The 27,281-nt window shown below is 38.1% G+C and overlaps 1 long non-coding RNA gene and 1 pseudogene across 2 annotated transcripts in view; one reads left to right on the forward strand and one right to left on the reverse strand.

Moving 5' to 3' along the window:
* Nucleotides 1-27,281, reverse strand: part of LOC141918564 (uncharacterized) — an 846,297-nt gene that overhangs the window by 385,756 nt on the left and 433,260 nt on the right. For both annotated transcript variants that reach the window (XR_012621719.1, XR_012621720.1), the window contains exon 5: nt 2,842-2,885. This is a non-coding gene — a long non-coding RNA (uncharacterized LOC141918564). The remainder of the gene's footprint in view (nt 1-2,841; nt 2,886-27,281) is intronic.
* Nucleotides 23,476-26,479, forward strand: LOC141918448 (E3 ubiquitin-protein ligase Topors-like; annotated as a pseudogene).

The raw sequence follows: 27,281 nt of genomic DNA on the forward strand, positions 1-27,281 counted from the left end.
GATTGGTTTTATTATAAGAAAGGGCATCTTTTATCATTATAAGAAGGGGGATAGGTTTTTGAATAGACCAACAATTAAACAATGTTCAGTGTCCACAAACTTTGAAACCTGAAGCCATTTAAAACAAAAAAAACAAAATAATTTCAAAATCAAAAATGTACCTGTTTCCAGACACTATTGCTTAGAAATTTTTCAAAGATATACATTATCTGTTAATTGAATGTTAATGGAGTTTTACAGTAGTTTGATTGACAAAGGAAATATTCAAAGTAAGTGCTAAACACCTGTCATTTGACAGGACAGAGACGATCAGTTAAAAACTAAATTTCAGCTCGCCCATTTTTATTTTTCCAGAAAAAGATATGGTGGTTTTTTTGAAGAAAGTTCACCACCCTGTTCTCCCATATCCTAAAGGAGGGGTTTTTTTAAGCACCTTGTTAAGTTTAAAGACTTTTTTAAGACTTTAATTAAAAATATTTTTATTTTGTTAAAGTGTTTTGCATTTAAGTGCAGTCCATGATTATCCTGATGAACTACAATTTGGCAAACATTATCATTTGACTTCTGTTGACATAATGTTAGCTTAACTCTGTAATCTGAACTTTATGTGAAAACATGTTTATTTTAATGACACCTCTGCTAACATGAAATAGTAATATGCAAATTAGTGAACCTATTATTACCTGCCAATAGCAGTAGATGTAAGGCTTAGGGACACGATTTAGTGGTGGAGTTGGCAATGTTAGGTTAACGGTTGGACTCCATAACATCAAGAGCTTTTTCCAACCTAAACAATTCCATGATTCTGTTCTATGATTCTATGAATACAACTATAGTCCATATATGGAATGGATAAAAGGTTGTAGAGCGTAAGTATTCTGCAGTATTTTGATTCAAAATACTGGGTTTAGGACATAACACTCACATTTTCCTGTTCACTATCCCTTTTTCCTCCTAGTTTGTCAGAAATTGTTTGCTATTTTTACTTGCAACTGTATGAAGTAAACCACCTCCATAGAGTCTTTAGTCTGAAAATACCTTCATTTAGGAAAAGATCTGTTATCCTTCTAACATCTAAAAGTTCAGACATTGCTTATCAATGATCTCATGTTTGCAACATAATAACTTTAAGGTAAGAATACTTCATTTTCCCTTCTTGGCTTGTCTCTTCCTATTAGAACTTTATCTCTGTCCATCTAGTGAAAATATCTTAAGGTATTATAAGGATACAACTGTGAATAGTAAAGAATAGCTTCAGAACAAAAAGGCATTTGTGAATCAAGTATGATACCAATTTCTCAGTAGATTTCAAAGTAACATTGCCCCAAAACTGAAAGTTCTATGCCAAATGTCTCTTAGAGTGCACTGCAAATGTGACTGGAAGTATAGAAGTATAGTATATTCTCGCAAGACATATCAAAGGAAGGAAAAATGAAACTCATTAATTGAGATAATAAAGATTTATGTTCAAGCAGTGAGGTGATGAAAATTAATACCACTCTGTTGAATGGAAAGGAACTGTGACAATAGAAATTAACTGAAGATATACCTCAAGTGATTTCAGTGACTGTGGGAGATTGCTTTTATATTTGGGGAAAGGAAAAATGAAAGATTCTCCCAGAAGCCAGGCACAGGTGATTTACTCCCAGTATTGCTCCTACCTTTGACCCATTGCATCTTTTTTTTTTTTTGTGTCCAGTGAAACAAAATCCATTTTCCTGGCTAGTAAACTTCTGTTTCTTTAGGGACTGGGGTTAGTCTTTGGTCTAAAATCCGTGTCCTAAACTCATGAAACCAAAGGCAAAATTTCAAGTGTGCTTATGTACTCTCATGTTCTCTTTTATAACTGCAGGATTATAGTAACATTACTTTTTCCACTCAAACACACTTTGCAGTATCTTTAAGAAACAAAATAAGGATTATATGCATTATAATGTGGCATCATACCACTTGGAAATCAATATTATTTACATTGCACTGATTTTGCTGCTGAAAACCAGCATGACAACATCTTGACTCAGCAGAGACTTGACATAGCAAAGACTTTGCTGTCAATCATTCCCTCAATACCAGGCAGTTAACAGATACTGTTCATTTCTGCTCAAGCTATCTCATTGAGTCACTGGTATTTATTTGAACCTGTTGTTATTGGGATAAAGCAAAACAATACAAAATATGGACATGAAAAATGCTTCAGTTTTAAAGCTCATGAAGTACACTATGTGAGAGAGACATAAATTGTATATTAGCCTTATGTAATTTTTTTTTAGAATAAAAAGCAACCTTCCAAGCACTACAAAGAAAATACACATTTTAGGCATAGAGAAAGGAGAAATCCCAGGGATTAATAGGTAGCTAAACACATACAAATAATTTTCCTTATGGTCTTTACATATGGAAGATGTACCTCAAAGCAAAGACACTGATAAGTATACTTTATTACTTTCTTTGTTCCTTTGTTTTGAAAGAATAGTTCATCTTCCTTCATGTTTCTTTTCTACAGGAAGGTTACCTGAAGCAACGAAATCACCTAGAATGTTTCTGTAGTCATAAATTTTCAGGAAATAATGAAAAACATAGCTGCTTAAAGATTTGATACTAATTTACTAATGGTTAATGTTTAAATTCAGAAGAATGTTACTGAGGTAAAGCTCCTGCTGAAATCAAGGTCAAGTCTGAATAAACAGTGTAGGACTTAGTAAATAAGACTTAGTGGAAGTGGCTTATTATTTTTAAATTTCATGGATAATGAATTCATTTCATTAAAACTCAAAATACAGTATCCAGTTGTTATTATCATCATGAAAAAAGTATCAAGGACAAGGAATTTTTTTAACTTACTCTTCTCCAAGGCACATCTTGCTGTTGTGTCTCAGGACAGAGATCTAAAAATAATAAAAGCAGTTGATAATACTGGTAATAACAGTCATTATCAAATATTGTGGTTTTATGCATACACAGTTATGTTTTTTGATAGGAATAGACAGAAGGAATTATGACTCATAAACACTGTAGTACATGATATGTACCTGAAAAGAACAATTAGCAATAAGTGGAATGCACTTCTGCAGTTCTCTATTTCCTCTTTATAAATGTATCTGATGTTTCTGAATTTTCTTACAAGTCTTATTATGAATTTCAATTCATATTAGAGAACATTTTAAATCACAATTTTCGTAATAGAATGTTTAAATGATGTCATAAGTAAAAGTCTAAAATGATGCAGAATTCAATATTTGTACTATGGGTCACCATTTCCAAATACATATCTTTCTAATTCTTGAAGAAATTTTTCATTCTTGAATCAGTTTACAGACTTTAATGCCATTTAAAGACCAGCTCAAATAAAAACTCTGCAATGTAAAACATTTAAGTGCACTATTTACAAGGCTGCATGAAACATTGTATTAAATATTATAAACTGTCTAAATAAATTTATTGTCAAATAAATGCATTATTTGAAAAGTAGGACTCAAGTAATAATAATGAGATAATAATAACCAGGATGGGCTATCAACATTAACTTCAGTGTTCCCACATCTGAGTCCTTGATAATGCTGCAACTATTCATATATAGAACTTTGCTATGCCATTGCAGAACTCCGCAATATTTCATAATAAAGGGTAAAAGCTTAATCACGTTGATTCGAGAATTGGCACTTTATTCACAAGTTATTTGACCATGTGTAATATCTATACTAATGTTTCTAATGTGTACATCTTAAGAGCTTCATGAATTGAAGAAGGATTATCAATTTTCCTCACCCCATTTTCTGTTGGTATGGGTATATATGCACCCCTAACATGAAATCTTTATATGCAATGTTCACACAAGTATTCCAAATTCTTCTGTTCAGAAAAACTCAAGGCTGTGATAAGTATGAAATTCCAAGGGCTGCAGGGTTGTCATGGTTTGAGAGAAAATGATCACCACCCAGCCATTCACTCATTCCTTCTATCTCAGGAATGGGAAGGAGAGAGTAAAGTAAAAAGGCTCGGGAACAGATATAAGCACAGGGAGGGATATCTCATCCACTGTGGGTTACCAGCAAAAGACAGACTCATTAGGGGAAGAAAAAAATAACATTACTTTAATTCAAACACTGAAACCAACATTTAACAGAGAGAGTGAGAGAGTAAGAAGCACTACTATATCTTAAAAACCTTTTTCCCTACCGCTTCCTTCTTCCTGGGCTCAGTTTTGTTCCTAATATTACTACCTCCTCTCCTCGAGCAGTGCAGGGGGCAGGGAATGGGGCGTAAAATCACTCATAGAATCATAGAATCATAGAATCATTCAGGTTGGAAAAGACCCTTGGGATCATTGAGTCCAACCATCAGCCCTACTCTACAAAGTTCTCCCCTACACCATATCCCCCAACATCTCATCTAAATGATCCTTAAACACATCCAGGGATGGTGACTCCACCACCTCCCTGGGCAGCTTATTCCACTGTCTGACCACTCTTTCTGTGAAAATTTTTTTCCTCATATCCAGTCTAAACCTCCCCTGTTGCAGTTAAAAACCATTCTCTCTTGTTCTGTCAATGACCACTTGTGAGAAGAGACCAGCACCAACCTCTCTACAATGTCCTTTCAGGTAGCTGTAGAGTGATGAGGTCTCCCCTCAGCCTTCTCTTCCTCAAACTGAACAGTTCCAGCTCCTTCAATCACTCCTCATGGGATTTATTCTCCAGGCCCTTCACCAACTTCATTGCCCTCCTCTGCACTCACTCCAGCACCTCGATATCTCTCTTGTATTGAGGTGCCCAAAACTGGACACACTACTCCAGGTGTGGCCTCACCAGTGCAGAGTACAGGGGGACTATCATCTCCCTACTTCTGCTGGTCACACGATTTCTAATACAAGCCAGAATGCTGTTGGCTTTCTTGGCCACCTGGGCACACTGCTGGCTCATGTTCAGCTGCTTGTCAATTAGAACCCCGAGATCCTTCTCTTCCACACAGCTCTCCAGCCACACCTCCCCAAGCCTGTAGCGATGCGTGGGGTTGTTGTGGCCCAAGTGCAGGACCTGGCACTTGGCCTTGTTGAAGCTCATCCCGCTGATGTTGGCCCACCGATCCAATCTATCCAAGTGTCTCTGTAGAGCCTCCCTGTCTTCATGCAGATCGACACTCCCGCTTAACTTGGTGTCATCTGCGAACTTACTGATGATACACTCTATGTCCTTATCAAGATCATCAATAAAGATGTTGAACAGAAATGGTCCCCACACCGAGCCCTGAGGAACACCACTTGTGACCAGCCGCCAGCTGGATTTAGCTCCACTGACCATCATTCTCTGGGACCGTCCATCCAGCCAGTGCTTGACCCAGCAGACTGTTCGCTCATCCAGGCCATGGGCAGCCAGTTTTTCTATGAGAATCCTATGGGGAACTGTGTTGCATGCTTTTTGAAAATCCAGGTAGACAATATCCACAGCTTTTCCTTCATCCAATAATTGGGTCATTTTGTCACAGAATGAGATCAGGTTTGTCAGGCAGGACCTGCCTTTCATAAACCCGTGCTGACTAGGCCTGATCCCCTGGTCCACCTCTCCTTCCTCCTCAAGGAGGGGCAACTCCTCGCATTCTTCACCCTGCTCCATGTGGCTTCCCCTTTCATGGGAGACAGTCCTGCATGAACCTTCTCTGCCATGAGTTCTTTCCACAGGCTACAACCATTCCCATGCTGCTCTGGCATGGGTCCTTCCCACATGTTGCAGTCCTCTCAGCACTAAACTAAAACTGCAGAGGCTTCTTCCCACAGAGTCCCGGCCTTCTTGGGGCACAGTCATCTGCTGCGGTGTGGGGTCCTTCATGGGCTGCAGATTGGCATGTGCTTTACTGCGGACTTCCAGGGTAGTGGTGGCGGGGCAGCCCTGCTGTCTCCCCATGGGATACAGGGGGATGCTCTGCTCTTGCACACTTCCCCCCCCTTCCTCCTCCTTCCTTCCACTGACCTTGGTGTTCGCATAGGTGTCTTTCTCGTAACTTCTCCTTACAAGTCCCCCCTCCTCCCAGGTTAATTACGCTATCACAGAGGCGCAGCCACCATCACTAATTGGCTCAGCCTTGGCCAGAGGCAAGTCCAATTTGGAGTTCATGGAGCTTCAAGAAGCTTCTCATGAGGGTCACTGCTGTAGCCCCCTCTTCCGCTACCAAAATCCCTGCCGCACAAACCCAGCACAAAGGTCTAAGAATAACAGCACATATTAGGAGGCTGAAATCTACCATACCAATGAATAAAGATCTTGGGTTTAGCCCTGCAATAATTAGAAATACTGAATCTTAAGTGTCCAAACAGGAGAAACTTGATTGTTTCCAGGAAGGATATTTCACTTTATGGGGATAGAGGAAGAAACTTTTCTTAAGCAATTTGACTGTATAAATAATGCATACTCAAAACTGATCTGAGATCAAGATTTTTCAAATATATTATCAGGTATATGGACAAGTGGGCAGAAAGAAGATAAAAGTAAAAATTGCAATCAAGATTTGCATCAGAAATAACATATGGTCAGTTCATGACATGACCGACTACATGGCTTTTTACTGCTCTACACAGAAGTGGTTGCTCTAAAGAGCTATTGACAATTCCAGTCCCTCTGCGAAAAAAAAAAAAAACCAAACAAAAAAACCCAACAAAAACAAGCAAGAAAGCAAACAAACAAAAAATAACCCTATCTAACCGTGGGCTCAGAATGTACAAACCTGTGTTCATGCTAGTTAGGCTTTGAAGTCATTTACCTCAGAAGCTGAATTACACTCCTGTGAGTTATTCACACTTTTAAACTTTGCAAGGTTAAAGTTGTAATTAGCAGTGACCTTAATGCAAATTATTACTTTCCTCCTTTTAAACCTAACGGAATAATCTAGACCCTCTAAAATCTTTCGACAGCTCATCTTTAAGAGCAGTGACTGATCTTGTCACTTGTCAGATTTGCTGAAATGTAACAAATAGAGTTTACTGATCAGTATCTATATGGAGGGCATGAGAAAGAGTACATCATATTCTGCAAGAATTCTTTAACTGACTTTAGAAGGGGGGGCATAGCTTTGAAGTGAAAGGAAAGGCTACTGAATTCTTTATATTCAATAAAGCATGCACTTATTTTAAGTTAAAGACCTGTAAGTATCAGTAAAAGCACATAGGAATATTTTGAAGCGTCTAATTCACAGCAACTTAAAAAAAAAAAAAAATAGAAGAAGGTAAGATTTGCTTTCACATAGCAAATCCCTAACTTCACAATGTCATTCTCAGGATAATAAATATGCAATAAAGCACCAAGCACTTATTCCTGAATAAAGACAAACCAGTAACATCTTGGGGTGGCACCTTACTAAGGTGATGTCTGTTTGGCAGCTAAGTGACATATTCTTCATTAAACACTTATACCCTTCTGCCACCCTTCCTAACCCATTCCTCAAGTTTCTATTGTGTTCCTTTATTGTTTAAAATCAGAGGTATTGGACAATAGTCCTTCCAGATAACTTAGTAATTTACTTCTAATAATAGTCCAACTTCTTCTCCCCCATGTCAGTTTTCCTAGACCTGAAACTGAATTATGTTTTACTTGAAGGACTAATGTTTACAAGAATTCCATAAATAAAGAGTGTCAAGAAGAGTGACAGGAATTGAAAAAAAGGAGTTATGCAACGAACCTTAACAGAGATCAAAGATGTGTTTTGAGCTTTTATTGATCATTTAAGAAAAACAAACACATTTCTTGGCAGTAACTGAGTAACCTGTGTGATATTTGGACAGTGTGAAGTAATTCTTTCTTACCTTGTTTATATCAGTATCAATTGAAAACAAGGTCACTGAATTTGATATGCTGCAATGATGAAAGTAAGCACAGAAATGACAGGATTTCAAACTGAAATTGTAAAGTGACTTGGTTGACTCATAAAAGTCGAAAGGATACTTTAAGACAATATATACTTGAGCAAAGAAATAAAAAATTGCATTAATATAACCACTACTAATGTGCAAAAATAGCTTAAATTTTACAAAATTTTCATATGGTTTATGGTAACCTCTGGTTGATGAATTTCAACCTAATTTCCTTGACTTTTGGGGAGCTTTGTTAATGCAGGCTGAACTGGGCTGTCCGACCATTTCATACCTGTGCAGAAGATAATCTTCCCACCTACTTCATCTGATCAAGCATTAAACTGTGATTGAGTTCATAGAATCATAGAATCATTCAGGTTGGAAAAGACCCTTGGGATCATTGAGTCCAACCATCAGCCCTACTCTACAAAGTTCTCCCCTACACCATATCCCCCAACATCTCATCTAAATGATCCTTAAACACATCCAGGGATGGTGACTCCACCACCTCCCTGGGCAGCCTATTTCACTGTCTGACCACTCTTTCTGTGAAATTTTTTTTCCTCATATCCAGTCTAAACCTCCCCTGTTGCAGTTAAAAACCATTCTCTCTTGTTCTGTCAATGACCACTTGTGAGAAGAGACCAGCACCAACCTCTCTACAATGTCCTTTCAGGTAGCTGTAGAGTGATGAGGTCTCCCCTCAGCCTTCTCTTCCTCAAACTGAACAGTTCCAGCTCCTTCAATCACTCCTCATGGGATTTATTCTCCAGGCCCTTCACCAACTTCATTGCCCTCCTCTGCACTCACTCCAGCACCTCGATATCTCTCTTGTATTGAGGTGCCCAAAACTGGACACACTACTCCAGGTGTGGCCTCACCAGTGCAGAGTACAGGGGGACTATCATCTCCCTACTTCTGCTGGTCACACGATTTCTAATACAAGCCAGAATGCTGTTGGCTTTCTTGGCCACCTGGGCACACTGCTGGCTCATGTTCAGCTGCTTGTCAATTAGAACCCCGAGATCCTTCTCTTCCACACAGCTCTCCAGCCACACCTCCCCAAGCCTGTAGCGATGCGTGGGGTTGTTGTGGCCCAAGTGCAGGACCTGGCACTTGGCCTTGTTGAAGCTCATCCCGCTGATGTTGGCCCACCGATCCAATCTATCCAAGTGTCTCTGTAGAGCCTCCCTGTCTTCATGCAGATCGACACTCCCGCTTAACTTGGTGTCATCTGCGAACTTACTGATGATACACTCTATGTCCTTATCAAGATCATCAATAAAGATGTTGAACAGAAATGGTCCCCACACCGAGCCCTGAGGAACACCACTTGTGACCAGCCGCCAGCTGGATTTAGCTCCATTGACCATCATTCTCTGGGACCGTCCATCCAGCCAGTGCTTGACCCAGCAGACTGTTCGCTCATCCAGGCCATGGGCAGCCAGTTTTTGTATGAGAATCCTATGGGGAACTGTGTTGCATGCTTTTCGAAAATCCAGGTAGACAATATCCACAGCTTTTCCCTCATCCAATAGTTGGGTCATTTTGTCATAGAAGGAGATCGGGTTTGTCAGGCAGGACCTGCCTTTCATAAACCTGTGCTGACTAGGCCTGATCCCCTGGTTGTCCATTATATGACTTTCAATGGCACTTGACATGATCTGCTCCATGACCTTCCCGGGCATGTTGGTCAGACTGACAGGTCTATAGTTTCCTGGATCCTCCTGCCTCTCTTGTAGATGGGTGTCACATTTGCCACCCTCCAGTCCAATGGGACCTCCCCAGTTAGCCACAATTTCAGGTAAATCATGGAAAGCGGTTTGGCAAGCACATCTGCCAACTCTTTCAGCAGCCTTGGGTGTAACCCATCTGGTCCCACAGACTTGTGTGCATCCAAGTGGTGTAGCAGGTCTCTGACCACTTCCTCTTTAACTGTGATGACCTCGTTTTGCCTCCTCTCCCCATCTCCTAGCTCATGAGGCTGGGTGTCCAGGGAACAGCGAGTTCCACTCCTAAAGACTGAGGCAAAGTAGGCGTTGAGCACCTCAGTCTTTTCCTCATCTTAATTACCATGTTTCCCTCTGCATCCAATAAAGGAGGGAGATTTTCCCTAATCCTCTTTTTGTTGTTAATGAATTTATAGAAACATTTTTTATTATCTTTAACAGCTGTAGCCAGGTGGAGCTCTAGCTGTGCTTTGGCTCTCCTAATGCTCTCCCTGCATAACTTCACTACATCTTTATAGTCTTCATGAGAGATCTGCTTCCTCTTCCAAAGGCAATAGATGCTCCTTTTGTTCTTGAGATCCAGCCAAAGGTCTCTGTTTAGCCAGGCTGGTCTCCTTCCCCGCCTGTTTGTTTTTCGGCACGCGGGAACAGCCTGCTCCTGTGTCTTTAAGACTTCTCTGTTGAAGGATGTCCAGCCTTCCTGGATGCCCATATCCTTCAGGGCAGTCTCCCAAGGGATTTTGTTAATCAGTCTGTTGAACAGGTCAAAGTTTGTCCTGCGGAAGTCTAAGGGGGCAGTTTTACTAACCCCTCTCTTTGTTTCTCCAAGGATCGAAAACTCAATCATCTCATGATCACTGCACCCTAGACGGCCTCCAACCTTTGCTTCCCCCACAAGCTCTTCTCTGTTCACAAGAAGCAGGTCCAGGAGGGCACCTTCCCTGGTCGGCTCACTCACCAGCTGTGTGAGGAAGTTATCCTCCACACATTCCAGGAACCTCCTGGATTGTTCCCTCTCTGCTGTGTTGTGATCACAGGAGATACCTGGGATGTTAAAGTCCCCCCCAAGAACAACAGCAAGTGACCATGTGATTTCTCCCAACTGTTTATAGAAAGCTTCATCCACCTCACTGCTTTGGTTGGGAGGTCTATAGTAGACTCCCACAGCAAGATCTGCTTTATTGGCCCTTAACCTAATCCAAACTCTGTCAACCCTGTTATCACTATACTTGATTTCTGAGCTCAGTATTAGTTACTTTATACTTCAGCTGCTTTTCATGACGTGTGGACCCAGAAAAAAGGACATAACACCTTTGTTCTTCAAAGGACTCCCAGTATTTTGGATGATCAGTGTATTTGTGGTAAGAAAAAATTACTGTCTTTGAATAGCAGCCTTTACATTCTCTGAAATCCAAGGCCTGGTCCTCACTCATTGCATGTCCACAGTGTATATCATGTAGAAAGGGAAAAAAACTACTGTGGACTGCATATTGTTGTACGCAGGCATAGTATTTTCTGGGTTTATCTTATGCCTTTTCTTGATTATGTTATCAAAGATGCCTAAGCACTAAGGTTTTTGTAAGGTATTTCAGTATGTTAAAGATAGATGTATATTTGTCGAAACACTTGATCATCTAACTCTCATCAATGTGATTTCTAAAAACACCTGTGTAGGTTGGGTATTCAGGTGCTTTTCCAAGCATGCTAATTCCTTTGAAAATACAGTCTGCAACCTTATGTCAGAGTTCAAAATTAAAGATGTGTTGCCATGGCTAGACAGATGTTAATGACATCAACAGCTATTCTGAGATTTATTATGGAGGCATCTTAATTGAAAGCATCTGATCCTTCATTTGGGGCTAGGACTGATGGAAGACTTATGGTCTCATCTACGGCAGTTCTTATAATTTGTGTGTGAATATTGCTTCCATGAATACAAAGCCACTGAGTAAACATTAGCTTTATTTATGGAAGGGTATTTCTTAATAAAGTTGCAGCTGGAGGCCTTTAAACTAGATCTGACACTTATATACTTACTTGTATCAACTGTGAAGTGTCAGTCAGTAGTATGAAATATTTACTATCTGAGGCAAATGACGGTGAAATGGAAAAAAAAAATTATCAAAATTAAACCTCTCTTACTGTCAAAAGACTTAAACCATTTAACCTTTAATGTATGACTATTTGCCTCATATTCATTTATAAGGAATTTCAAGCTACGAAAATGTGCTGTATTTCAGTTTCTTGATTGTCTTCAAGGATATTCTTTGCAAAGGCCAGCTAGCTGGGGAATACTAATTCCTTGCAATGGCTTGTCAATTAAAGGAATACATTGGAAAAGCAAGAGGATTCAGAAGAGAAGATACCAAAATCTTTCTACACAGGGACAATGAAGTGATATCAACAATAAAATACATAGTTTATAAACATCTACATAATGAAAATAAATAGAAAAACATTCTGCAAGACATGCGTCCATAAATATGTTACTAATACACAGCAGAGGATAAAAAGAGGAAAATATTCGAATGCTGTCTTAGGATACCATCCAGAAATCCTCATTGTATCATGGTTAATTTCATATCTCTATAAGTGACTTTCCTTATAAAACACAGTACACAAGAGAGCAGAATTTGACTTCTTAAATACTGTCTATCTGGATGTAGAATTAGGACTGAAATGAATTGCTTCTAGACACAGCATATTAATCTCCAAAATCTGTTTCATATGTTACCACTAAATGATAATTTTTAAACATTAATAAATCTTTGGAAGCACAGAAGATGCATGATCTTTTTATTCCTACTTAACTACCTATTATCTAACAGAAATGTTTAAAATTCACAAAGGTATTACATCTTCAGTTTTGTAACAGAATAAGAAAGCTGGATAACATAATGACTGTTCTCCATTTTTATTCCTATAAAACGAGGAAACTGCTGGGAAGTTTTGGCAATATCCTGACTTAAATTTATAGGCACAATAAAATAGCCATGTGACCCATTTTGACAAGATTTGTATGACTCTTTTGTAGTATAAAATAAACAAGCAACACAAGTTGCATTCAGTATCTTTGTTTTCTGAGAGTCTTGACTTTAACGCCAAGGAGTGCTTTAATTCCTTCTCTTCTACCTCAGCAACACTGAACAATTGTTCATCGTCTAATTCCAACATTTTCTGTTATTGTCAGATCTGGAAGAAAGTTATTAGTATTTTCATTCACTAGCTTCATTAGGAGAATTTTCCAGAAATTTAATCCTGTTTTGCTATTTCAGCATAAATTTTAACATATAGGCCTCAAATTTGATAGTCCAAAGGTGAGTAAGCCCACTGGAGCACACAGATTGAGCCCAAATCACTCAGGTTATTTACTTTTCTTACAGTTAGTGAAGAGTTGCTTAACCATAAAGAGGGAGAAAATTTAAACAAAAGTGAATGTTTCAGATCCAGAACAGATATTCTTAAAGAAAATGTAAAATATCCTGCATGATCATGTTATATTTGATTCTCATTCTGCTCTTATACATATGATATAGAGGTATTACTAATCTTTATACTGATAATGACCTAATAAATGCAATAGCTCTTCATCATATGCACTTTACATCATAGACATACATCTCAACATATTCTTTCAAAATCACTGCAGGACTCTGCTACTGACAAAGAGAGTAGTTATATTAATGTGTAATGGCAGCAGTGTCAGAATTATGCCCAAACTGATTCATATTAGTTCATGAAAGAGTATCAGAACCTCTGATAGGAGTAGGGGGTCAGAATCTGTGTAAGTGGTCTGTATTAGTTCTGGCACCCAAATTGCACCTGTGAGTGATAAAACGGTAATTGTACTATATTATCAGCCTGCAACGCTGACATTAACGTGTCACACCACTATACTATTACATGGATGGAAAGGTAATATTTGTCTTTGATTCCTTTTTAATTTTTACCAGAGAAAATATTTCCTGTGCAAGACATGTAACACAGAATACTAAAGGAGGAATATTTCTACAGATATCATACTAATATATATGCATCTGCTTATTTTTTTTATTAAGTTTATTAAGTTTTCCTTTATGTAAACCTGCTGTATAGTCTTCTCAACAAAAGCATGTGTAACACATTCAGAGAGCACTGTTCACTCAAAAAATTCAAGCTATGTGATTTGTTCTCTGTCTTTCACCGTGGTAAACTCATTGATAACTTCTGCTACAGTGACTCAGCCACCTTTACAGCATCACTTCAGACCTTTAAGCACCTCTGTTTTCAAGTGTGGATCTCAGGTCATCACATGACTCCAAGAAGAGCTGAACAACACACTAACTTTTAGCATAGGACTAGCATCAATACCCCTGGGTATTATTTGTTATCATCTCAAGTTGCCTATCTCACTTTTAGTTTTTCTGGAAACTGTCCCAGTAAATAGTCAATACTACCTAAGGGAAGGTTGTTTATTGGTACTAAAACTTACCAAAAAAAAAAAAGATGATGACAATGACCAGTGTGTAAACATTCTCATCTTCCCTTAAGTTTTACCATTTTCTGTACATCTAGAGATAACCCAGCTACTTCAAAAATTTCTGTTAAGCGTGTCCTTGTGTTTACATCACTCTGTTCTCTCAAAAAAAAAGCTCACTGAAAGCTTTACTTTCATCCTCCTCTCCTCTGCCCCTTCTCTCCAGGCAGTCTTAAACATTTAGGTTTTCTGTTTCTCTCAGTTTCTCAACTTTAGTAAAACAGCTATGTAACTATGTAATATCTTCATTACTAAAAGCATGGCCAGTTTTTGTAACTGTGTTTTTTGTAAGGCGGCTTATTTACATCTACTCTTTTTCCATTAACCCTGAAAACTTGATAGGAATTTTCTCATCAGCTAGTTTGGACTTTATTTGTAAGTCTCCTGGAAACATACAACACATTAAAAAGCTTTTACCACAGTGTAGTTATCTTTTCTGTTTCTAGTTTTAGCTTTATTTCCTTCTGAGGAAGAATTTCAGAGGCAGCAGTCTCAGTCCACTAAAGGAAATGGAATGTTCTACCCCATCTCTTGGCTGCAAATGCTTTCCTTCCTGCAGAACTGTAGATTGAAGGTGATAAATTTCAAGGGATGTTTTTTCTCGTCCTGAATGAATCTTGACACACCATTATTATCAGTGGGATAAGAAGTTTGTATTGTTTGACACATCATATATGAATGATAGGGAAGAACCCCTTTCAGATGAAATAAAGGTAATTCTTTATGTTTATGTTATGTTAGGTTAATGTTAATGTTAAGAAACTTTTTTACTTGAAGGAACAGTCAGTAAAGAACTGACCAAAAAGTTTGCTTCAGCAAGCATATAAGTAGTGGTATGAGTAAATGGCAAGGGGACAAAAAAGCTGTCAGAATACCCCAACACCAGCACATAACAGCATCATGCTGCAAGGAAAAGTGTACCTTCTCACCAATGCTTTCTTTTCATGTTATATCATTCTGTAAAACCACTCTTTAAGAGATGTTGTGTTTCTGAGCCAGCACACTGACTCTGCGTTCAGGGTTTGTGCAGAACAAAACTTATGAGACCTAAAAGGACAACTGTGTTGAAAGAGGTAAACTGATGACATTTCTTGCTGAGTCAGCTTTAATCTGATCCTGTAGTGTGTGGACTTTCTTCCAAAGAGAATCTCCTTTTGGTTTGAAACCAATAAGTGATATTCTAAAGATTTACACATTAGTGTGTGCAAATTCTAATGATTTACACATTAATGTAGCACAATAATAGTCTCATTTTCCCTCTTCCCCAGTATTAAAAAATGAGGAAAAGGCATGTATGTTAAGTCTAGTATTTTGGACGCTTTCCAGTTTGGATAATTACATTCTGTCTACTAACAATTCTCCTGCAGTTTCAATTAGATTCAATGTTCTTTTTCACTGTCCTGAGCTCTGGTGCAGTATTGCTATTCACTGCTCAACAGCTGCCACATTTCACTCAGGAGGTGCTTGCATTTCAGTATTTAATGAGATGAGCCTTATAACAGGGCTTTCAATTAGATGCATTGTGACTTTCAAACTGCAATCTGTATGAGAAAAAATAGATGCTGTGGGAAGGTAGAATTTCTCAGAAAAAGTTCAGATAGCTTAGGAAAGAGTCAGATGCCCTGTATAACACAAAGATTCAGAGAGCTCCTGAAAATCAGGGTTTCTATCCACTGAAATAAGCTGTAAGCTAGGGAATCACAATGACTCCACCTTTCTTCTCTGAACATATAAGATTTTTTGTTGCTGTTGCATTCTATGCAAAATGGAACAGGTTGTGTAGGAAAGGCTGAGTGTGACCTCAGTCCACAGCTGTCATAAACTCCTACTTTCCTTCTCCTGAAAACAAACCAGATGTGCTTTTGACTTCCATCAGAAGAAACAGAGAATTGGGACAGCTTTATCATACCATGAGTGAATATTCTCTACCTAGCTGTAACTGGAGTGGGAGGGAGGTGTGATAGTCATTGCTATATGTTGGTGTAAAGGAATGACCCTAACTAGAAGAAAGGTCTCAGAAATTTTTGGAAGAGAGTTCAGAGCAAAGAACTGAAGAACACACTCATTTACATCAGTTGGAAAGATATTGAAACACGGATAGAGTGTTGTTCAAGATACTGAAAATCCAGTGTAAAAAATACATTTGTCCTTATCATTATTTATAGTCTGGCTACAAGTAGTTTCTCAGTGTTGTGGTTGTGAATTTCACTGCTTACCTCTTCACACAAATATATGAGGGATCTAAAGCAAACATTCAGGGATTTAAGAGTCATATTTCAGCATTCAAGATTTAAATTCAATCACTAAAAACTGGTACAACATAGGCATATTAAAGGCCATGTTGTAAAAGACTAACATAGTCCACAGTCCACAATGGGACCCAACATAAAACTGTATGTGTTTCAAGGCTTTTAACTGAGGTTAACACCTGTCTGTCACCCAACAATGAATGCCCACGAACAGTTGGGTCATACAGTGTGCACTCCTGAAGCAGATTTTCCACTTCAGTTTCATCTGGAAGGTAGACCGTCTGCAGACCCAAGACACAAAGTGAACCAAAGCCTGGTCAGTGGAGACAGTCATAAATTCACTTCAGAAGCCTGCTCCAAACTCAAATGTTAAAGTTAACACTGTGTTTGTAAAATCTTATTGTAAGGCAGTTTACTTGTAAATCTTAAAGTAAACAAAGCCAACTTGACATTTGCAGATGATGCAAATAAAAATGAAAAACAAATGGACAAGATACTCATTCCAAGATCTTCTTGCTTGAACAGCTCTGGAAATAATATTTCTAGAATACTGCTGTTCCTCAAATGTTCAGTTGTATACACTAAAAACATCTGCAGATGAAGCAAGCCATAAAAGTAACTGTGAGTTATTTATGATGTCAACAGATTACATAGTGTAGCAAATGCTTATAATACAGACAAACCCCTACAACAGGTGGATATTTAGAGATACCTATGTGAATTTCATAGAAAGATAAGGAAAGAATAGGTGCGATTTTTCTTAAAACCAAGTTACATTAAATGAAGCATTGAATATCTATATTCAAATGTCTTAGTTTTAATCAGCTACATATCAGTAAGTTTCTCCAGTTTGGTTGATTGATTTCCTTTTTTTACTTTTGAGCTCTAGATAAAGGAATTATGGGACACTAATGACAGAAACTATGTAAACATACAGATATACAGCTAGACATTTCTTGGAGCAGTTTGAGATATACGTAATTTCTGAGTTTATCCATTTATCTGGCCAGGTCTACCTTGGATCTTCATAATCATTATGTAACAAAATCACAAAATCTTTACTTGTCAGACCAACCACTTTTGCTGAATTAAAATCTCTCTAGCTAGGAATTAATTTTTTTTTCCTTTTCAGATCAAGAAACAGACAAAATTTTATGGCGATAAGCAAAATACGTATCAGAACAGTCTTTCCTGTATTCTTATGTGATACAAGTACTCTTGCATACCAAATTTACTTCATAATATGTTCCATAAGGTTGAAATCTTCTTTCTTTTTACTAATCACTTCACCTTTCAACAAGCTTTGTTAGATCACTGAATCATGACGAATGATTCTTTACATATTAGGATACTCAGTTCACACTGATGAACTAACAAATTAAAATGTAATATGAAAAGATGACACTGAGAATATTAGGGACTGTCCTCTTGATGTGGGGAAATAATTCATAATTAGATCATGATTTGCCCTTTAATTAAAATATTATCACACTGATAATGCTGAATGAAATGCAGTGTTGAGGAATTCAGTGAAATAACATTAAAAGGTAAGAAACTATCACACATTTTTTGTCCTGAAGCAGCCGCATTTTATTGCACAGTACTGAAGGTTAGAAAGCAATCAAGTGTGTTTTGCCATCCCCATCTCAGATTTAGCCCCCCCTTATTTTTTTAACTGCTTACCCAAGAGGAAAATGAACCACAGTACTTATCAGCAGAATGCATACATCAATGATACTGAAGGCAACTGACCATGGCTGGAGCCATAGGTTAGCTGCAAATCCATTAGTGATTAAAAAAAATAAAAATGAAAAAAATAATCTGTGAATCTAGGCTATAGCTGAGTGATAAGTGTAGAAAAGTCACAAAACATGACAATGTAATTTGCATTAATATTGGATCAGAAAGGCTCTTAAAAGACCAAGTAATAGAGGTGAAAAGTTATCCATGAGGGGACTGAAACCAAATTTCTAGAATAATAGTAATGTCAAAAATGCTTCAGTCATGTAGTTTTTTGCACTCAGTCTGAAAAAAATATATTAATTTTAATAAAAAGCACTTTTTTTGCACAAAAGGATGATAACTACCAGAAGATTATAAAAAGAATAAAATAATTAAAAGACCCTTAAGATCTTAAGTGGGACAATAAAATTAGACTATAAAGACACTACCATTTCAGATTAGAAGTTGAAGGCAACACAATAATTTTTAAATAATTTGTATCTAAAACTATAATACAAATTAGTTGTTTTAGTCTTGTTGATTCTGTTTTAAGTTCAAGTTGTGCAAATTGGGTTTTAGTAATTCTCATTTTAATTTCATACCTTCCACAGAAATCTCCATATGTTAAAGGTTTGAAGTTTTATTTTAATTTTTGCCATTAGGTATTAACACTTTGCAACCTTTAAAGTTTCTTTAACATTTCATGAAACTTCACAAATGGTCTATTTCTACATTTACTACAAAATACTGATTTTAAAGAGGCATAATTTTATATGCAATTATACTTGAAAAAATAAAACATTCGTTCACCTAGTAATTATGTTTCCAGATGGTGTTTATATTATCCAATATTTTGAGTTAAATAAATGCATGTTTGTGATCTGTATCTTTTACTGAGTCTTTGCTTTATCAGAAAAATAATCTTAAATCATTCTATCTAAGGATTAATATGACAGGTATAAATGAGACTGACAAATACAACATTTTATTGACTTCACTGGAGGATCAACTATAAATTCCTGCAAGACAGAAACCCTTGTTTATATAAAAGGAACGTGGGTAAAATTTGGATTTCATAAAATAAATTTGTTTCTGTTAACTTATGCATACTTACAATTTAAGCTACTCACTATGAAATACAGCCAAGTAGAGGTTGAATGCACAAATTTTTGTATAAATTTCATTATTTATAAAGTACATCAAATATGTCACCTAAAATCTAGCTGTCCAAACTACACAAAGATGTTTATAAATGCTGGTTGAAAAGCTTTATAAACTAAATTAACACATTCAGCAGTTGATACAATAAAAGGAAGGTATTAAACCTCTTCTTAAAAAGAGTTCTAAAAACAGAGAAATTACAGGATTCAGTAAAAGTAACTGTTGTCTCTATCAAAGGAAAACCAAATATTTTTTAATAGAATAGAGATTTGAGAAACTTTTATGTTTCTATAGCAAAGTATCATCTTTTTGCCTGAAGGAATGAGAGAATTGGGGTTCTGTTTAGAAAAATGTCAGAAATATCAGCTTTTGGATGTAAAAGTGCTGCATGTGCACAATTTCAATTTGAATATTAGCTGAGTTGCTGTTTTATGGTTCTCTTCTATGTGTGGAAATGTCTTTACCTCTCCCACACATTTCCAAATACATATTTTAAAGTTTAGGTGGGTTTTGCTCTACCTTTTTGTATGAAACATACTGCTGCTGTGTAATTGTACTCTTGACTGGTTAAAACATGTAAAAATACAAGCCCAAAGACTGATCTTCTGCACCAACTTGACATTTCTTTGAGAAAAATGCTTCTCACTGAATCTTTCCAACTCTCTGCCTTTGCAGTGATCTTATTGTACACAGAATGTAATACACCCTTCTAGATACATTTATTGCCGAGCACAAACCCATGACTTTTTTATTCACTCATGTGTGTGCCCATGCCTGTGTACCTGTGTCTATATCTTGTGTGTCCATACAGTGCACTTTTTGCCCAGCATGAGGTTACAACCTGCTCCTGGGCTTGCTGCCAAAGATGGTTCAATGACTTTTGTGCAACTAACTTGGTCACTCATTTCCACTGACTCATAATACCTGAGCATAATCTTGATACCTAAAATAAAATAGTTAGATTTATAGCTAAGCACAGCTGTCAGTCTGACTAAATACAAAGACACTGCATACCTGAGGACAGGTGTAGGGATGGCATCTGTCTGTTTCTGCTAACATTATAAAACCATAGACTAATTTAGGGTGGAAAGCATCTCTGGAGGTCACCTAGGCCAACAATCCCTATGCGTGGTCCATCAATAGTATCTAGCACTGCTGGCCTAGTAAAGCAGAGGTAGAAGGTGTATGAAGAGTACAGGCCCAGCAGAACTTTGAGACTGGTACTTTAGGTTAAATACTTGCTTTGTTTTTTTTTTTTTCTTAAAGGATGGAACTAACTGTTCTTGTATTTTTAATATGTAAAGGTTGGTCTCTTTTGGAAATGTGCCTCAGAGGATCTTAATCAGAATCTTACTGAACCACTTCAAAATAGGCATTTAATAAAGGGGAAGACAGAGCAAGTCCTGCCTATGGTCTTCACATATGCCAGCATGATTCAGGTTCAACTTAAAACTTGCAACACTTCAGAGCCTGATTTTAATGTGAAACAGAGACCTGGAATTGCTTGAGCAGTTTAAAAATTACTCATTGAATGTAAAGATCAAGTAAATCACAGCATGCTACATACTAGTAGCAGTTGACCTTGGAGCCAGCAGAACTCACAGCTTTCTGTAATGTCACAGGGTAATGAACTTGGTGCAGGAGCACCCTTAGCAACGTCACGTGTCCGGTTCTGCCAGTGCTTCCAAAGTCATTAGATTGGACTGTTGTCTGCCCTCTGATCATAAGCCTTACCATGTTGTTTTTCTTGTTCATTTTCAAAACACCTTATTCTGTGATACTCTTTGAGCAGTATAGAAGCATCACTGAGCAGAAGTTACAGCATGCTGACTGACAGAAGAACTGGCCAAGATGCACTTTCAGTTAGTTTCTCACGTGCCGTATCCCTGAAGAGCTTTGCAGAGAGTCTGCAACAAGGGAACAGCTGCTGAGCCTTGAGAGAGAAAAAGAGCACAGTGGAGAAAGAGCATCACTAGGAAAAAAGTAATGTAGAACTGAAAAGAAAAAAATAGGTCCTTTGGAATTCAGAAAGAACAAATGTTAGTGTCAAGGCTGGGCTTCTAAAGATGGAAAGAATGTCAGTGTTCTGGAGGGCAGGAGGTGTCAATTACTACATTTCTGACATGTCCCCATTTGTAAGGGAATAGCTGTTTTAGGACTCTTATGAATACATGATCCTACAGACTCCTACTTTCCCCTGAAAGAGGTGGTGCTGCAAATGAGGACCTCCACTTAAACATGGAGAAGAAAAGACAGTTCTGCTCTTGCTAGTGAAGTCAGATGAGATTACTTCACTGGGAAGAGCAGGTTTTTTAGAAATGTAGCTCCTAATCCTGGATATTTTTCAGAGTCTTTCTGTGTTGGGATGAAATCTACCCATGACACTTAAACTTCTCAAGTGTTCTGCAGAGAAACCAAGCAAAGTAGTTAGTACTGTGTTGTCTCTTTTTTTTGTATTTTCTCAGTGTTGACTAATGCTGGTTTTTTTAACCTTAAAGATGATGGCTAAGGGTTTCTTTGTCTAGACTTCAAGATTTTTTTTTTTTCTCTCTGAAAGAGTAATGATCTTTCTATCTCTTTCTTGTGTAGAACATACTTCAGCAGCTAAGGAGTTTGAAGTGGATTACAAAATTTTGCCCTGAGCTAGCACAAGTAAATTGCACAAGATGCCAACAGATTGGACTAGGGCGTCCCAGATGAGGACCACAAAGATGATCAGGGGGCTGGAGCACCTCCCCTATGAGGACAGGCGGAGAGAGTTGGGGTTGTTTAGCCTAGAGAATAGAAGACTCTGGGAAGACAGAGAGCAGTCTTCCTGTACTTAAAGGGGGTCTAAAGGAAAAATGGGGAGGGACTCTTTAGGGAGTGTAGTAACTATATGAGGGGTAAAAGTTTTAAACTGAAAGAAGGTAGATTTAGATTAGGTATTAGGAAGAAATTCTTTCCTGTGAGAGTGGTGAGATCCTGGAACATGTTACCCAGAGAAGTTGGGGATGCCTTCTCTCTGGAAGTGTTCAAGGGCACATTGGATGAGTCTTTGAGCAACCTGATCTAGTGGAAGGTGTCCCTGTCCATGGCCAGGGGATTAGAACTAGATGATCTTTAAGGTTCTTTCCAACCCAAACCATTCTATGATTCTGTGACCGTACGATTGTTGTGATTTAACCCTGGCTGGTGACTAAGCACTGCACAGCTGCTTGCTCAGTCACCCAGTGGGATGGGGGTGAGAACTGGAAGGGTAAAATTGAGAAAACTCATGGGCTGATATAAAGCAAAAGCTGCATGTGCGAGCAATGCAAAATAAGGAATTCATTCACAACTTCCCATCAGCAGGCAAGTGCATCTCCAGGAAAGCAGAGCTCCATCACATGCAACAGTTACTTGGGATAGAAATACCACGACTCCAAACATTCCCCTTTTCCTTCTTTTCCCCAGCTTTTATTGCTGAGCATGACATCATATGGTATGAGATATCCCTTTGTTTAGTTGGGCTCTGTTTGTGTCTAGCTTGGGGTCTAGCTGTGTCCCCTCCCAACTGCTTGTGCACCCCCAGTCTTATCGCTGTCAGGGCAGTCTGGGAGGCAGAAAAGGTCTTGAGGCTGTGTAAGCACTGTTCAATAACTAAAACATCCTGGTGTTATTAATACAAATTAATTACAAATTCAAAACATAGCATCACACAAGCTACTATGAAGAAATTTAACTCTATCTCAGCCCAAACCAGTACATCTGGTGACTCTAAATGAGCATCCCCTGATTCTAAAGCCTCATCTACTTGGACAGATTTGACAATGTTGGCTACCTAGATCACTGCTTCCACAGGTTCTGTTTCTGTTTTGTCCAAGAGTGGTCAAAAACCAAAGCAGAATGCCTGCTCTGCAAGCAGTCCTTCTATTCTATTTTCCACAGAAATCATGATGAAGATGACTTTAAGGAGCACATACTCAGACCTTCAAAAAATGGCTCTTTTGCCAGTCCTGATGGATGGAGATTTCCTTACTGTAACACCCTAACATGGGAACACCATCGTGGCAGGTGCACCTGCCCATTGAAAATAGGGCTTCTTGGCTGCTGAAGTGTAGCAGCTACTGATTGCCTATGTTCTCAGGGCTTCACAGTAGTTGGGGTCTTTGGCCAATGGGAGCCGCTATTGACTATAGATGATTCGGCTGGGTATAAATGGAGACCCCTGGGGGAGCCATTTTGAGCTTGTCCCCTGGAGTAGCACACTACGGTCGAGGAGTCTCCCCTTGGGTTGTGATGCCGTCCAAGGAAACTCCTTGCGGTGACTTCGGTTGGGACGCTGCCCTGAGAAGGTCCTCGAGGTTGAGAGCCCTCACTTGTTAGGTGAGTGATAGAGCATTTTGGGTTGTCATTAAACTCTAAAGAGTTGTTCTTTGTTATGTGTTTTGGGTTGTCATTAAACCCTAGGAAGTTGTTCACAGACATTCAAACTGTAATTTGCGAAGGGCTAGTTAATTGTGTCAACAGTAAATTTCTAATTTTTGGTGGTTGCTTGTTTATTTGAGAGCCTCCGTAAGAACCATACTTAAGCAGAATTCATCAGTCTTGCTCTATCTCTTTTTAACTTACGAGCATATGATCAGCATGCCAAATATGACTCTCCTGCTCTGTTGTACGATGAAGAGAGCTGTTCAGACTCATAATTTACTACAATATCTCCATATGAGGCAGATTGTCAAGAACTAGATCTCAGTTCATCTGTGACTGGTATTGATCAATCTCCTTTGTGTATTGAAACTCCAGGGCTGTCATGTTCCGTTTCAGGAGAGAGAGTTTCATGCAACAATAAATTCTCTTCTAGAGGTTTCAGAAATTTCTGGTGAGGACTTTGCTGTGAAGAAAACTGAACAGTAAACTCAGTTATAGGCTAACACTGACTTAAATGTCAGTAACTGTTTTTTAGATAATTGTGTTATTGTTGGGTGTGTTAAGCCATTAGCTGAGAGGACACCAGAATAGGTTGAGCTGTCTTTGGACACTGATGAGTCATTCAGGGAAGAGAAAAGGAAAAACATGAAGAAACAGCAGCCAACTCAGTTTCACAGTTGTAGTGATAATGAACTAAGCAGAAGTTCTTTGCCATACTCTTCCATATTTTCAGAGAATGTAGGTAGGTGGAAAGCTGCTCATTCCCTGTAGTCAAGAAAGACAATAAGAAAAGATGTAAACTAAAGTAAAAGCTTTATCTCCACAAGACTTGATTTGGAGCTTGTCTTCAGGAAGGGAGATGATATGCTTTCCTTGTAATCACAGATTGTGCAGAAAGGGAAAATCCACAAGTCCACAATCCTATTTACAGCACAGTTGAGGCCATAGCACTAGGAAGGAGCACCATGCAAAGGTCAACTTAAAAGGAGATAATCAAGAAACAGATAGTAGCATGCACAGGGGCAAAAGGAACAAGAAGACATTGAGAACTCATGACATTAGCACCTATCAAGAAAGCCAGAGAGTGTCTCCAAGTCATGAAAACACTACATCCAGAGGAGTAAGTAGATCATGAGCGTGTAGCAAAGGTCCCCACAAAGGAGATTGAGAAGCATAGACATTCGTCATTACTATATGAGAGACAATTGCCAAAGTAGGTATCAGGAGGGTTCTGCATTTTATAGTCAAAATGTAGTTGAAGATGTCTATGAAACCTCATGTAGGATTATAGGCAAGCTATTAGTCCAGAATACAGTATACAGTCTTCTACTGAAATAATAAGTCTACATAGCTGGAGAGGACTCTATGAGAGTCACTATTGTTATTATGAAAGCTGCAGATCAAGGAGTCAATCAAGAAATAGGTCAAGGACACCCTCTGCAAGTACTAATGGAACTAAAAGTGAAAAGCCTGTTGGAAAAAGGAAGTACAAAATTCACCATCTGGACAATGCAGTCAAGTACAGCACAATTGTAGAGAAAGGAAATGACCACAAGAAAACTTTATCAAAATTCAGTGACTGCTACAAAAATTAAGATAGCCTTTCAGACAATCAAGCAAATAGCAAGACAAAATGTAAGAAAATTTAAAAAAAGAGGTTAGGAGTCCAAGTGTGGAGACAGTCTATGAAGGAAATAAATATGATATGAAGCATCTGTCCTGTCAGGGATAGAGTTAATTTTTCTTCTTAGTAGCTAGAATAGTGGTATGTTTTGGATTCAGTATGGGATTTGGTATGAGAAGAGTGCTGATAATACCCTGATGTTTATGGTTCTTGCTAAGAGATCAAGGAATCTCCAACTCCCTATGTCCTGTCCATGTGCAAGTGTACAAAAGCTGGAAAGGGGCACAGACAGAGCATCAGACCCAAATTAGACAATGGAATATTCCATATCATGTAACGTCATGCTCAGTATATAAAGGAGGGGAGGCAGGGAAGGAGGACATTCTCTCTCTCTTCTGGGATTGTGGTTGTGGGATCTTGGGTTTTTTTGGGATCACTATCTGGGAATGGGCTGGGTATGAGTCGGCAGGTGGTGAGCAGTCGCAGTGTGCATTACCCATTTGTATTTTCTATTATTGTTATTGTTTTATTTTATTGCAATCACCAAACTGTGTTGTTTTTGTTTTTGTTTTTGTTTTTTATCTCAACCTACAAATCTTCCTTTATCCCTCCATTTCTTTCCCTCATTCTTCAGGTGGGAGATAGACTCCTGGGAGTCAGCGAGTGACTGCAAGATGTTTGGCTGACAGCTGAGTTCAAAGCATCATAAAAACAGAAGGGAAAAGCATAAGAATAAACACCAGAAAGACCACACAAGTAACTCCGCACATTCTTTTCCAGCTGTGATTACAATTGATAGTGATAGTGACATGGAGCTAGAAAGTATTGAATTTGACAGCAACATTACTTAGACAGGCACAACTCAGATAAATGAGAAGGAAAATGAGCCTCCATCTTTTTTTCTAGGAATGACAGAATGTGAAGATATTTAGAGACTCAGCAAGGAAACTCGAGTAGCCACGAAAAATTATAGTTTTACTACCCCAAGAAGGTCTTGATGGTGATATGAGAAATGCTGAAGTTGAGCTTTGAGAAACAGCAAGTGATTAGTCTTTTTATAGTGGATACCAGTACTAACACCCCTCACACAGAAACTGTAACTAGCCATGTTCAAGGCATACAGTGAACATCCTCCAGTCAACTGTGTTCTCTCAGGACTTCCTTTCTAGAGTATCCAGAGGAACCACCATTGATACTAAGACTGCCAAAAAGATTGTCAACAGATTCTGTTGGTTTGATTCCCCAGGAAAAATAAAAAACAAAAGAGAAAGAAAAAAGAAAAAAGAAAAAAAAGAAAAAAAAAAAAAAAGGAAAAAAGGAAAAGAAAAAGGAAAAGGAAAAGGAAAAGAAAAAGAAAAAGAAAAAGAAAAAGAAAAAGGAAAAGAAAAAGAAAAAGAAAAAGAAAAAGAAAAAGAAAAAGAAAAAGAAAAAGAAAAAGAAAAAGAAAAAGAAAAAGAAAAAGAAAAAGAAAAAGAAAAAGAAAAAGAAAAAGAAAAAGAAAAAGAAAAAGAAAAAGAAAAAGAAAAAGAAAAAGAAAAAGAGTATGTTTTACACTGAATAATTCTTAAAAGTGGAGAAGATAGATTATTGCTAGCACATAACTTCAAAAGTTTCTCAGAAGAGGTTTTGAAAGTTGTAATTTCATAAAGCAATCCTATATTCTCAGAGATTGTAAAATATATCCACAGAATATTTCAAAGTTCTGTTTAAAAACAAACAAAAAAATAAAAACCCATATAAATGGGTCACTTGCTTTCTTTGAGACATGGTTCTCCTCTTCCTTCACTTGTACTTGGGACAACCTTACTCAGAGCCAAAATTGACTCTTCTCCCTAAATGTGCAGAACATGGTGGGCTGTAGAAGTGAACCTCATTCTTGAGCCTGCTTGCAACTACACAAGTGTGATCCCCAGCAGCACTTCCCTTTGGTTTACCTGGGGACAGATTTAAAAGTTAAATTGTCATTGGGTTTAGTAGGGAACTCAGGGCAATAATTTGGAGCTTTATTCCCATTAATACATTTTGCATCCCATTACTATTCTGGGTGAGA

The sequence above is a fragment of the Strix aluco genome, chromosome Z (genome assembly GCF_031877795.1).
Source record: "Strix aluco isolate bStrAlu1 chromosome Z, bStrAlu1.hap1, whole genome shotgun sequence".
NCBI lineage: Eukaryota > Metazoa > Chordata > Aves > Strigiformes > Strigidae > Strix > Strix aluco.